Raw genomic sequence first — 15,243 nt, 5'->3', positions numbered from 1 at the left:
GTGTTGCTGGTGAAGTGCTGTGTCTGTCTTGCTTGTCACCTAGGTGTGGGTACAGGGAGGATTATCACTAGTTGCTGGAATGAGTGCTGTGTGTGCACACCGCTGGTTCTTGGGTGGTCAGGACAAGGGTGCGTAGGTCACTGATCACCAGGTGGGTGGCATGGGAGCTCATGTTTCTGGGGGGGTGGGGCTGCCCAGGGGTGGTCTCCAGTTGTGGGGAGATGGTGTGGAGGGTGAGGCCAGAGGAATGCCACCAGTCCATGGCCCCACACTTGGAGGACATGCCCCCAGCCTACTAGAGTGCAGTGTAGGGGAGGATGCACCACTGGTCCAAAGGCACCTGGAACAGGGGGCAGGGCAGTGGGGGGTGTTGCTTGTCTGCAGGTGTATGTGGAGGTGATGGATGAGAGAATTGGGGGAGCACCACAGGGCTACAGGCCTTCAGCATGGGGGGCTAGAGTGGGCATAATGAGTACACCTAAGTTTCACTGGGTGTGGAGTGCTCCTTCCTGGCTCCGGACATGGGTGCAAGGGTGCTCCTGCTTGGCAGCACCATGTGATGGGACGTTCAGTTGAGAACACTGCTTGCTTTGTCTCAATATGGTCACACTGGGCAGGTCAGGCTGGCAGGGTGCCAATGATCTGTAATTCTCTGTGTCTGCTATTTTTGTACATTCTCTCCTTCCACTCGGCACTTGGTCCAATCCTTCAGCCTTCCGTTTGATGCTTGGGGTTTGAAAGTTGTCAGCTATATCTGATTCACTTATTTTCCAAGTCTTTGTTTTAGGGGGGACATTATGAGACATCTGACTATGCCACCATCTTGAGCTGTCTTCCCTGCTATAATTTTTAATGTTAAGCTAAGACTTATTTTTCACTGAACATCATTTTTCAGTCTGTTGGAAGTCTTTACCTTTAAAATCCTCCCTTGAGGGTGGTGAGTGGGAGAAGAAGAGGTGCAAGGGACTTTAGGGGGAGAAGTATAAACACTTTTAAACACTGAGGCTCAAGGACAGTAACTGAACATAGAGGGCTTGTTCTGACTATCAACAGGTTTTCAAGAATTCTTCCCTGCTCTACCATCCATGCAAAGCCCTTTTCCTGCTGCGAGCTGTGGCTCAGCCTTTTCATCTGTAGCTGTGTCCAGGAGGGAACTGTCAGCGGGGAAATGCAAAATTTTATCATTATTTCTAATTTTTTTTGATGTCTCAGTCATTGAAGGTTCCCCATTCAGAGCCATTTGGTTGCCATCACACATCAGGTTTAAAGAGAAGAGATGATGAATCATGAATGTTTATGAGGAAACGGCAGCAATTATAATGATGGTAATGAAGAGTGAAGTGAAGAGATCGGCCTACTGGGATGTTTCTCCCAAGTCAAGGACAGAGGAGGAAAGTGCTCAGTGGACGTGGGCATTACCATTGCACCAAGATGGATGAGGCTTCCTAGGCAACAGCCTTTCCAGATTCATTATTTTTTTTTTAGAAATATGCCTTGTGGAACCAGGTTTGCAAGTTTTACATTGAGTGAACAGCTATTTCTTATGTTAAGTTATTTCAGCTGTAGAATAGGGAATTGTTGAAGTAAATGGCTGGAGAATTCGAATTACATTCATTCTTGACATTGGAATTGACAAATAGATTCATTCCCCACTGAAATGGTAAGTTTATTACTCCAAGACACAGGCAGATTCAGGGGAGAGAGGTATCTGCATTTTATTTTACTGTAACTCTTCTGTATGTTGTGATAGAGTAAGATAAAATGCTCTGAAACCCTACTGGGATCCATCCCTTGCTCCATTCTCCACATTTGACTAGAAATAGAACCAATTAGAACAGATTAATTTATAACCAGTATAGAACCCAATCTGACAGCTGGTTATTACTACACGGCATGGCGTTCTCTGCTGGGCCCCACAAGAAACCCAGTGTCTGATTGGACCCTGCCCATTAGATCCTGGGCACTTCCAAAGTGATCGATACTGACATATTGAATCGGGAGAGAGTTTCACCACAGTCCTAGAAACTGTTTACATGAAAGCTACAAATTTCTCCTTGACATTTCCTCTCATTGGATGCCTGTCACTTCCCCTGCCAGCAGGACTCACAGAAGGAAAGATACAGCGAGTGTGCAAATTAGCTGAGCCATGAACACAGGGAGGCATATGGAGCTGCAGGCTCGCTAGGCTTGCTGGATGCAACTTACCCAGGTGCTCCTGTTGCAGTGTCCACCTATTCCTTCTGATCATGGCCACAGGGGAAACGGGACACAGCTGCTTCCCCAGCCTACCCTAAATCCCTTGATCATCACATCTCTTCACCTTTTCTTTTCCAACTTGTCAAAGGCCTGAACACATAATATACTTCATGAACTACAACTGACCCAGTCCCAAACTGGAAAGCAACCACCACACTAACTCTGTTGACTTAATGCTGATTACTAATTTACAAAATTCTGAGTAAAAGGCCTCCTGAGCCCTGGCATTGCCTTTATGGAGACCAAACCACAGATTTCTTCTTCAGGTTTCCTCAGCATAATATGCCTCTCATTCTTCTTGTTCTCCAGGTAGCAGGAATTCCAGGTACAGAGTATATGGTGATCAGTGTAGCCTAGAGTTATAGGCATTTCTGGCCACTCAAGTAGTGAGCTGAGAGATCTAGGCTTAAGTCTGGGTAACAGGGCCAGATCCAGGGAGCCAGAATCTAAGCGAGAGCTAAAATTGGTCCCAGCTATATCAGCACAAAAGATCCCGGGGATTCTAGGGCCCCTTCTCCCACAAGGCTTCTGGGAGGTCCTCGGCAAGTCTGAGGCTCAGGAAAGCATGTCATCAGAGGATGTGGGTATATCCAGTTTATTAAAGGAAAGCTACTTCTTAGATCAGAGCAGTGGTGGTTCAGTGGTAGAATTGTCAACTTCGATGAGGAAGACTCAGATTCAATTCCTGACCAGTGGACCTCATGCACAGCCACCACCTGTATGTCAGTGGCGGCTTGTGTGTTGCTATTATGCAGAACAGGTTTCAGCAGAGCTTCTAGACTAAGACAGACTACAAAGAAAGACTTGACGATCTACTTCTGAAAATCAGCCAGCAAAAACCCTATGGATCGCAATGATTCCATCCATAACCAATCCTGAAAGTGGTGCAGGACCGGGCAGCATTTTGTTCTGTTGTGCATGGGGTCACCATAAGTTAGAGGCTGACTCAATGGCAGCTAACAACAACAATAATATTTCTTAGGTTATCTCACCGCAGTCCATCAATATCTTCAAAACTAGAACCATTGCTGGAGTTCTTGCAGAAGTTCTGGAATCTCGATGGTAGTGTGTAACCCTGCCTGTGATTGCATTGCAAATAAAATTAGAACAATGGCTGCAGCTGTGCCCAGACTCATCCCAATGCTCATCAGTGTAAGTCCTTTATCTATGTCTGCCTCACTCCAAAGCCCGTGCTTTCTCCTTACTTTCTCTTATTAGAAGAAAATCAAGAATCCTATGACCAAAGAAAGAACGGCTAGGAAAAGGAACTGTCCAAGTTTGGGACCAAACAGATCTTTCTTGGTCATTAATCTGTGCGAGATAGTCCTGAGGCATGAACCAGGAAATCAGGGCAAGAGTGCAGGGGCAGCAGAGCAGCCATCATGGACAGCATCCCAGGTGTGTCCATCACCAAGTGGCTTGCAAGGGCAGGATTTGGGTGTGTAAACCAGAAGCAATTATGCTTCCTTACAAATGTAGACTGAATGTTATTTTGTTTAAGAAGCTTCAAGTATCTATGGGCTAGATACTACAATTTTGATAAGCCATTGCTGTCGAGTTGATTCCAACTCATAGCAACCCTATATGACAGAGTAGAACTGCCCCATAGAGTTTCCAAGAAGCGCCTGGTGGATTCAAACTGCCAATGTTTTGGTTAGCAGCCATAGCACTTAACCACTACGCCACCAGGGCTTCCATAGTGTTGATGATATGGTGATAATTTCGTGAGCTGAATTTCTTGAGTTATCCTATACTCTTGCTAATGATAGCAGGTACCATTTTTGAGCCCTTACAATGTGCCAGGCAAGATACCAAGCACTTTAATATTTAATTTTATTCAACCCTTACATGGTTTATGCTTTCTTCATCCCATGTTCAGTGAGTAGACCAGATCACTCTCACACTTTTACATCCCTGGGTATACTTGCTCTAGGACCAGTGACGACATATAGCCAGGCTGCTGCTGGTCAGGCCCAGACTGAAAGCCAACAAGAATTTGAGTTCTAGGTCATTCAGAAGAAAGAGAAGAGAGTTATGTTCAATCAGTTTGCCAAAGACAAGGGAGACATACTTAAGTATTTCCACAAAAGCAAGAGTGAGCTGTGAGTTAGCTCCTACACAGAACTCTTCATCTATTGATTATTTGCATTTTTCTCATTACTGGTGAGCCATAAACATGGTGGGGAAGCTCCCATGGGCAATTATGTGTATGCACTTCTGGGGCATGATGGGCCATGATAGGATGAAGCACACATCCCTCAGCCTGATCAACAGGTTAAGGCTCACCTCCAAGTGAGTGCTTAAATCCAGTCAATCCAATTTTTTATTTTTGTGCTTAAGGTGAAAGTTTATAGCCCAAGTTAATTTCTCATACAAAATTTATACACATATTGTTACGTGACCCTAGTTGCAGTCCCTTTCCACCCTGGGTGTCTTAGTCGTCTAGTACTGCTATAACAGAAATACTACAAGTGGGTGGCTTTAACAAAGAGAAATTTATTCTCTCACAGTCTAGTAGGTTACAAGTCCAAATTCAGGGTGTCAGCTCCAGGGGAAGGCTTTCTCTATCTGTTGGCTCTGGAGGAAGGTCCTTGTCCTCAATCTTCCCCTAGTCAAGGAGCTTCTCAGGTGCAGGGACCCTGTGTCCAAAGGATGTGCTCTGCTCCTGGTGGTGCTTTCTTGCTGGTATGAAGTCCCCAAATCTCTGCTAGCTTCCCTTTCATCTCTTGAGAGATAAAAGGTGGTGCAGGCCACACCCCAGGGAAACTCCCTTTACATTGGATCAGGGTTGTGACCTGGGTAAGGGTGGTGTTACAATCCCACCCTAATCCTTTTAATATAAAATTACAGTCACAAATGGAGGACAACACAGAATACTGAGAATCATGGCCTAACCAAGTTGATAAACACATTTTTGGGAGACATAATTCAATCCATGACACTGGGTTTCCCATGTCCATTCAACCAGCTCCTATCCCTTTCTGTCTTCTTATCCAGCCTCTGGACAGGAGCTACCCATTCAGTCTCATGTATCTACTTGAACTAAGAAGAACACACTTCACAAGTATCATTTTATGTTTTATAGTCCAGTTTAATCTGTCTGAAGAGTTGGCTTCAGGAATGGTTTTAGTTCTGGGTTAACAGAGAGTCTGGGGGCCATGTTCTCTGGAGTTCCTCTACTCTCAGTCAGACCATTAAGTCTAGTCTTTTTACATCAGTTGGAGCTCTGCACCCCACTTTTCTCCTGCTCCATCAGGGACTCTCTTTTGTGTTCCCTGTCAGGGCAGTCACTGATGGTAGTCAGGAACCATCTAGTTCTTCTAGTCTCAGGCTGATGGAGTCTCTGGTTTATGTGGCCTTTTTCTCTCTTAGGCTAATATTTTCCTTGTGTCTTTAATGTTTTTCATTCTCCTTTGCTTCAGGTGGTTTGGGACCAATTGATGTATCTTAGATGGCCACTTGAAAGCTTTTCAGTCCTCAGATACCACTCACCAAAGTGGGATGCAGAAATTTTCTTAATGAACTTTATTATGCAGTTGACCTAGATGTCCCTCAAAACCATGGTCCCCCGATCCTGGCCCCTGCCACTCTGTCCCTTGAAGTGTTTGGTTGTGTTCGGGAAACTTCTTAGCTTTTGGTTTAGTACAATTGTGCTGACTTCCCCTGTATTGTGTGTTGGCCTTCCCTTCACCTAAGATAATTCTTGTCTACTATCTAGTGATCTCCCCTCTCCCTCCCTTCCTCCCCACCCTGGTAACCATCAAAGAATGTCTTCTGTGTTTAAGCCTTTTCTTGAGTTCTTATAATAGTGGTCTCATGCAATATTTGTTCTTTTGTGTCTGACTAATTTCACTCGGCAGGCCTTCCAGATTCATCCATGTTGTGAGATGTTTCCTATATTCATCATTGTTCTTTATCATTGCATAGTACTCCACTGTGTGAACATACCACAATTTGTTTATCTATTTATCTGTTGATGGGCACATAGGTTGTTCCCATCTTTTTGCTATTGTGAGCAAAGCTGCAATGAACATGGGTGTGCATGTATCTGTTTGACAGCTCTTATTTCTCTAGGATATATTCCAAGGAGTGGGATTGCTGGATCATAAAGTTCTCCTATTTCTAGCTTCTTAAGGAAGCACCAAATCAATTTCCAAAGTGGTTATACCATTTTACATTCCCACCAGCAGTATATAAGTGTTCCAGTCTCTCCACAACCTTTCCAAAATTTATTATTTTGTGGATCAATGCTAGCCTTGTTGGGGTGAGATGGTATCTCATTGTAGTTTTCATTTTCATGTCTCTAATGGCTAATGATCATGAGCATTTCCTCAGGTATCTATTAGCCACCCAAATGTCTTCTTTGGTGAAGGGCCTGTTCATATCCTTTGCCCATTTTTTAATTGGGTTATTTGTCTTTTTGTTGTTGAGGTTTTACAGTATCTTGTAGATTTTAGAGATTAGACCCTGATCAGATATGTTGTAACCAATTTTTTTTCCCCCAGTCTGTAGGTAATCTTTTTACTCTTTTGGTGAGGTCTTTTGAGGAGCATAAGTGTTTGGATTTTAGGAGCTCCCAGATATCTAGTTTCTCTTCTGGTGTTTGTGCATTGTTAGTTATGTCTTGTATTCTGTTTATGCCATGTATTAGGGCTCCTAGCATTGTCCCTATTTTTTCTTCCATAATCTTTAGATGTTATATGTAGATCTTTGATTCATTTTGAGTTAGTTTTTGTACATCGTGTGAGGTATGGGTCTTGTTTCATTTGTTATCAGATGGCTATCCAGTTATGTCTGCACCATTTGTTGAAGAGACTATCTTTTTCCCATTTAATGGACTTTGGGCCTTTGTCAAATATCAAGTGCTCATAGGTGCATGAATTTACATCTAGATTCTCAATTTTGTTCCATTGGTCTATATGTCTGTTGTACCAGTACCAAGCTGTTTTGACTACCTTGGCGGTATAATAGGTTCTAAAATCAGGTAGCATGAGGCTTCCCACTTTGTTCTTCTTCTTCAGTAGTGCTTTACTTGTCTGGGGCCTCTTCCCTTTCCATATGAAGTTGGTGATTTGTTTCTCCATCTTGTTAAAAAATGCTATTGGAATTCGAATTGGGGTTGCATTGAATCTGTAGGCCTCTTTGGGTAGAACTGATATTTTCACAGTGTTGAGTCTTCCTATCCATGAGCAAGGTATGTTTTTCTATTTACGTAGGTCTCTTTTGGTTTCTTGCAGTAGTATCTTGTTGTTTTCTTTGTATAGGTCTTTTATGTCTCTGGTTAGATTTATTCCTAAGTTTTTTTTTTTTTTTTATCTTCTTGGGGGCTATTGTAAGTGGTATTAATTTGGTGATTTCCTCTTCAAAGTTCTCTTTGTTGGTATAGAGGAATTCAGCTGATTTTTGTATGTTTATCTTGTATCCTGATACTTCCTGAAATCTTCTTCTAGGTCCAGTAGTTCTCTTGTGGATGCTTCAGGCTTTTCTATGTATAAAATCATATCATCTGCAAATAGGGATACTTTTACTTCTTCCTTACCAATTTGAATGCACTTTATTTCTTTTTCTTGCCTAATTGCCCTGGTTAGGACCTCCTGGTGGCATAGTGGTCAAGTGCTACAGCTGTGTCTTAGTTATCCAGTGCAGCTATAACAGAAATACTACAAGTGGATGGCTTTAACAAAGCAAAGTTTATTTCTTCACAGTAAAATAGGCTAAAAGTCCAAATTCAGGGTGTCAGCTTTAGGGGAAGGCTTTCTCTCTCTGTTAGCCTTCTCATCAAACTTCCCCCAGACTAGGAGCTTCTTTGCACAGGAACCCCAGGTCCAAAGTACAGGCTCTGCTCCTGGCACTGCTTTCTTGGTGGTTTGTTGTCCCCCTGTCTCTCTGCTCGCTTCTCTCTTTTATATCTCAAAAGATTGCCTCAAGACACAATCCAATCTTGTAGTTTGACTCCTGCCTCACTAACACAACTGCCGTGCATGTTCCCTCATTAACATCATAGAAGCAGGATTTACAACATATAGGAAAATCACACAATACCAGGAATCATGGCCCAGCCCAATTGATACACACATTTTTGGGGGAACATAATTTAATCCATGACATTCCACCCTTTGGCCCCCACAAAATCACATCCTTGCAACATGCAAAACATATTCACTTCATCATATCATAGCAAAAGTCTTAACTCTAAGTCCAGAATCCAAAAATTCCTCTTCATCTGTGAAATCTAGGATACAAGTTATTTGCTTCCAAAGGTACAATGGCAGAACAGGCACAAGCTAGACATTTCCATTACATACGGGACAAAGTGGAGGAAAAAAAGTGATAACAGGTACCTAGCAAGTCAGCAGAACATATTACATTAGCCCTCAAGGCTTTGAAAGTAATCCTTTGTTCTCTGAGACAATTTACATAATGACTCTGCCCTCTAAACTCTAGGTATTGGCCACGTTCTCTAGATTCTGAGTGGAGGCCCCTTAGCCCTGGGCTTCAGCTCTGCCTTCCAGGCCCACTGAGACACCAACTCTGCTCCCTTAGCTTTAGGTACACCATTCTCTTAGTCCGTCTGAATGGCAACTGCACCCTTGGCTCCACTCTTTGAAACTCTTGAGGTCGGGTCATACCTTTTGAGACTGAGGCAGCTCAACTTCTTGCGTTCCTTGTCTCTTCAGCTTCTGTTTCTTGGTTTCTTGGCCTCTTGGTTCTTTGGGCCTCACGCCCTCATCTACCCTGCTGGGGCAAGTGTTCCAAAGCTTTGTAGCTCCCTCAATAAGTGCCTGGAGGCACCCACTCTGCCAGGAAGCCTCCTGCGCACAGGCACTCAGCTCTCTCTCTCTGTGGGTTGGCTCTAGTGCTGTGTTGTGCTTGTCCCCTGGTTCAGCTGTTGCCAGCTCTCTGTTGCTGCCGCTTTTCTGCGCTGTAGGTTCTCTGCTGCTCCTGACCCTCCGTCTCTGCTGCTCCTCTATCCATTCACAGTTTCAAAACCTCTTCCACATCTTAGGTATTTGTTAGAGCAGCACCCCACTCTCTTGGAATCAAATTCTGCCTTAGTTATCTAATGCTGCTGTAACAGAAATACCACAAGTGGATGGCTTTAACAAAGAGAAATTTATTTCTTCATAGTAAAATAGGCTAAAAGTCCAAATTCAGTGTGTCAGCTCCAGGGGAAGTCTTTCTGTCTCTGTCAGCCTTCTCATGAGTCTTCCCCCAGATTAGCAGCGTCTTTAGAAAAAAAAAAAATTTTTTTTTTTTTTTATGCAGGAACCCCAGGTCCAAAGTACAGGCTCTGCTCCTGGCATTGCTTTCTTGGTGGTATGAGGTCCCCCTGTCTCTCTGCTCACTTCTCTCTTTTATATCTCAAGAGATTACCTCAAGATGCAGTCCAATCTTGTAGTTTGAGTCCTGCCTCACTAACACAACTGCCATGCATGTTCACTCATTAACATCATAGAGGCAGGATTTACAACATATAGGAAAATCACACAATACCGGGAATCATGGCCCACCCCAACTGATACAAAGTTTTTGGGGGGACATAATTCAATCCATGACAGGCTGCTAACCAAAAGGTTGGCAGTTCAAATCCACCAGATGCTCCTTGGAAACTGTATGGGGCAGTTCTGCTCTTTTCTATAGGGTCGCTATGAGTTGGAATAGACTTGACGGCAACGGGTTTTTTTGGTTAGGACCTCCATCACAATGTTGAATAAGATTGATGATAAAGGGGGCATCCTTGTCTGGTTCCTGTTCTCAAGGGGAATACTTTCAGATTCCATTTAGGATGATGCTGGCTATTGGCTTTGTGTAAATGCCCATTATTATGTTGAGGAATTTTCCTTCTATTCCCATTTTGCTGAGAGTTTTTATCATGAACAGGTGTTGAACTTTGTCAGATGCTGTTTCTGCATCGATCGATAAGATCATACAGTTCTTCTTTGTTGTATTTATGTGATGGATTTCGTTTTTGTTTTTCTAATGTTAAACCATCCCTGTATAAAAACCCACTGCTGTCGATACCTGATATGAATCCCACTTGGTTGTGGTGACTTATTTTTTTGATATGTTGTTGAATTCTGTTGGCTAGAATTTCGTTGAGGATTTTTGGATCTATGTTCATGAAGGATATTGGTCTGTAATTTTCTTTTTTTGTGGTGTTTTTACCTGGTTTTGGTAACAAGGATATGCTGACTTCATAGAATGAGTTTGAAAGTATTCCATCCTTTTCTATGCTCTGAAGTACCTTTAGTAGTAGTCGTGTTAACTCTTCTCTCAAAGTTTGGTAGAATTCTCCTGTGAAGCTGTCAGGGCGAGGGCTTTTCATTGTTGGGAGTTTTTTAATTACCTCTTCAATCTCTCCTTTTATTTTAGGTGTATTAAGTTGTTCTACCTCTGTTTGGGTTAGTTTAGGTAGGTAGTGTGTTTCTAGAAATTTGTCCATTTCCTCTAAGTTTTCAAATTTGTTGGAGTACAATTTTTCATGTTATTCTGTTATGTTTCTTTTAATTTCTGTTGGGTTTGTTGTTATATCACCTGTATCATTTCTTATTCAGGTTGTTTGCTTCCTCTCCTGTTTTTCTTTTGTCAGTTTGGCCAGTGGTTTATGAATTTTGTTGATGTTTTCAGAGAACGAGCTTTTGGTCTTGTTAACTCTTTCAATTGTTTTTCTATTCCCTATTTTGTTTATTCCTGCTCTAATTTTTAGTATTTCCTTTCTTCAGGTGTCTGTGGGCTTCTTTTGCTGCTCTCTGTTCAAGTTGTAGGGTTGTGTTTTGATTTGGGCCCTTTCTTATTTTTGGGTGTGTGCATTTATGGCTATAAATTGGCCTCTGAGTACTGCTTTTGCTGTGTCCCAGAGGTTCTGGTAGGATATGTTTTCATTCTCTTTTGATTCTGTGTTTCTTTATTCTGTCCTTGATTTCTTGTATAGCCCAGTAGTTTTTGAGCAAGGTGTTGTTCAGTTTCTATGGTTTTCTTTTTCCTTCCTTGTTTTTTCTGTTATTGATTTCTACTTTTATGGCTTTATGGCCAGAAAAGATGCTTTGTAATATTTCAATGCCTTTGATTCTGTTAAGGATTGCTTTGTGGCCTAATATGTGGTCTATTCTGGAGAATGTTCCTTGTTGGGTGGAGTGTTCTGTATATGTCCATGAGATCAAGTTGGTTGATTGTGGCATTTAGATCTTCCATGTCTTTATTGAGCTTCTTTCTGAGTGTTCTGTCCCTCATGGAAAATGATGTGTTGAAATCTCTGTTATTGTGGAGCTGTCTATTTTTCTTTTCAATGCTGTTAGAGTTTGTTTTATGTATTTTGGAGCCCTGTCATGGGGTGCATAAATATTTATTATGGTTACGTCCTCCTGGTTTATTGGCCCTTTAATCATTATGTAGCATCCCTCTTTATCCTTTGTGGTGGGTTTTGCTTTAAAGTCTACTCTGTTAGAGATAAATATTGTCACTCCTGCTCTTTTTTGATTGTTGTTTGCTTGGTATGTTTTATTCCATTTTTTGAGTTTTGGTTTGTGTCTTTAATTCTAAGGTGTGTCTCTTGTAGGCAGCATACAGATGGACTGTGTTTTCTATAATCCGTTCTGCCACTCTCTGTCTCTTTATTGTTGCATTCAGTCCATTTAGATTCGGTGTAATTTTGGATAGATATGAGTTTAGTGCTGTCATTTTGATGTATTTTTTGTGTGTTGTTGACAGTTTCTTTGTTCTGCTTAATTATCTGCACTGTTATTTTTCTTTATGTATTTTCTTTTCACCTTTTCTTTGTTAAGGATTTTGTATGTGCTGAGTCTTTATTTTTTCTTCTTTTTTATTTTGATTTGTAGGATTGTTAGCTTTTTTTGTGGTTACCTTAATATTTACTTCTATTTTTCTAAGTTTAAACCAATCTTTTATTTCTTGATATTGCCTTGACTTCCTCTCCATATGAAAGTTCTATGACTACATTATTTAGTCCCTCTTTTTTGTCTTAATGTTGTCATATTTTATGTGTTGACTTCTCTGTTTCCCTGTTTTCAGTGTTTTAACTTCAATTTATTTTTATGACTTCCCCATCTGGGTTGATCTGGTTGCTCTGCCCTGTGTTCTAGTGTTGGGTTGTTATATGATGTTATTGATTTTCTAACCAGAGAACTCACTTTAGTATTTCTTATAATTTTGGTTTGGTTTTTGCAAATTCCCTAAACTTCTGTTTATCCGGAACTATGCCAATTTTGCCTTCATATTTGAGAGACAGTTTTGCTGGATATATGATTCTTGGCTGGCAGTTTTTTTCCTTTAAGGGTTTATATATGTCATCTCATTGCCTTCTTGCGTGCATGGTTTCTGCTGAGTAATAGAGCTTATTCTTACTGACTCTCCTTTGTAGTTGTCTTTTCGTTTATCCCTAGCCACTCTTAAAATTCTCTCTTTATCTTTGTTTTTGGCAAGTTTGATTATAATATGTCTTGGTGACTTCCTTTTGGGATCGACCTATTGGGTTTGATGAGCATCTTGGATAGATATCTTCTCATCTTTCACAATATCAGGGAAGATTTCTGCCAACAAATCTTCAACAATTCTCTCTGTATTTTCTGTTCTCCCTCTCTGTTCTGCTACTCCAATCACTCATAGGTTATTTCTCTTGATAGAGTCCCATATAATTCTTAGGGTTTCTTCAATTTTTTAAGTTCTTTCATCTGATTTTTCTTCAAATATATTGTTTCCAAGTGTTTTATATTATATCTCACTATTTCTGACTTCAGTTGCCTCAATTCTGCTCCTCTGAATTTCTATTGAGTTGTCTAATTCTGAAATTTTATTGTTAATCTTCTGAATTTCTGATTGCTTTCTCTCTATGGATTCTTGCAGCCTATTAATTTTTTTCATTATGCTCTTGAATGACCTTCTTAATTTCTTAGACTGATTGTGTGTTTCTTGGCTCGTTCTGTGTTTTGCCTGATCTCCTTCCTGATCTCTTGAAGAGTTCTGTATTTTAATTTTTTATATTCTACCTCTGGTAATTCCAGGAAAATATCTTTTCCTGGAAGATTCCTTTATGCTTTGTTTTGGGAGCTTGTTGAAACAATCATGATCTGCTTTTTATGTGATTTGATGCTGACCGTCTGTGAGACATCTGTAAGTTATTATATTATATTATTTTATTTTATTTTTGTTTACTGTGTCCTAGCTTCTTGCTTTGTTTTGTTTTGATATACCCAAATAGGCTGCTGGAGTGAGCTAGCTTGATTATTGACACCTTTAAAGATCTCATGTCCTGTCACCAGATGGCTAGAGGTTTTACTAGGTGTATAAGTCTAGGAGTCCATTCACATTTCTTGTATGGACTCAGATCAGGTGTCCAGGTGGTCATTCACCAAGTGTGTGGTACAGGCTCTCACCTACAGTCTTAGAGGAACAGTGGTGATTGGTATATGCACAGGTATCTGGTTGCAGCAGGGGGTCACACTCTAAGCAAGGCAGGGGGCTGACAACCATCCCCTGAGTGTCTGTAAGGGAGGCACACCCCAGTTCCCTAGAGTGCACAGGTTGGTGGGCTCTGCAGTTGGACTGTAGGCACCCAATGCTTTTAGCTGTAAGAACTGGGAGGCACCTCATATCTTGGACCCCTCTTGTGGGTGGCTAGGTGGTGTGGTTGGAGCCACCAGTCCTCAGGCCCCCGATGTGGGTAGGTGAGGACCCTGCTTAGTAGGCAGGGTGGTGTCAAACATCAAAAACTCACCTCTCCACTACACAGCTGAAACTGTTAAAGTCAGACCTCAGGCACATACACCCATGCACTGTGACAAGGTTCTAGCTGTTGAAATGGGCCCACACAGGTCCATGCATGGGTGAAAGGCATTCAAAGTCCATGGACCACTTGTGTCTGGATAGGAGCCGCTTCTGCCCTGAGTTCCCAGCTTAGGGGACTTGGCAGATAATTTTTTCCCCGTTTGTTAATTTGTTCCTTCTCCAAGGCTGGGGGAATGGCTCAGGACATGCAGCAGAACCTATCTCAGACCCAGTGAAGTTGACTGCCACTGAAACTGGCTTGGGCCTGGGGCAGAGGGAGGCAGGATCAGATAAATGGGATAAAGTTCTTTTGAAACGGGTGCTTTTTGATTCATGTAGTAAATTAGATGCAATTACTTATCTTTTGCCAAGAGCACTGTTATTCACTGATTCTGAAGGCATGAGTAGACTCTGTGCCACTAGCTCTCTGTGTCTGGTGAAACCATGTCCTGAATGCTACTGCCAGCCCTGCCATTGCACCAAGGGATTGGGGCTGAGGGTCACCGGTTCCTGCCTAGTCAGGTCCAGCATTGACCTGCTACATCTGAATCATTTCTTCCTCCTCCTGCTGCTCAGTCCTATTTCTTAACTTTGCCTTTGATGTTCAGGGCTCCTAGCTTGTCATATATATAATCAATTCACTTGATTTTGGGGGGGGGGTCTTTGTTGTAAGAGAGACCACTGGAAGCATCTGACTATTCTGCAATCTTGGCTCTGCCTCCCCTCTTTCTATGTTTTTCTACGTTGTTTCTCTAGCTCTGAATGGTCTTGGTCTCTATATCTAATTTCTTTTTTCATTTTATTTATTGTGTTTTGGGTGAAAGTTTACAAATCAAGTCAGTCTCTCATACTAAAATTTATACACACCTTGCTGTATACTCTTAGCTGCTCTCCGCTTAATGAGACAGCACTCTCTTCCTCTCCACCCTGTATTCCGCATGTCCATTCAACCAGCTCCCGTCTCCCTCTTCCCTCCCATCTTGCCACCAGACAGGAGCTGCCCACATACCCTCAAGTGTCTACTTGAGCCATGAAGTTCATGCCTCACCAGCATCATTATCTTATAGTCCAGGCCAATTCCTGTCTGTAGAGTTGGTTTTGGAAATGGGTCCAATCTTGGGCTATCAAAGGGTCTGGGGACCATGACCGTCAGGGTCCCTCTGGTCTCAGTCAGATCATTAAGCCTGGTCTTTTTATGAGAATTTG

The sequence above is a fragment of the Loxodonta africana genome, chromosome 15 (genome assembly GCF_030014295.1).
Source record: "Loxodonta africana isolate mLoxAfr1 chromosome 15, mLoxAfr1.hap2, whole genome shotgun sequence".
Lineage (NCBI taxonomy): Eukaryota > Metazoa > Chordata > Mammalia > Proboscidea > Elephantidae > Loxodonta > Loxodonta africana.
Note: the sequence above shows the minus strand (reverse complement) of the source record.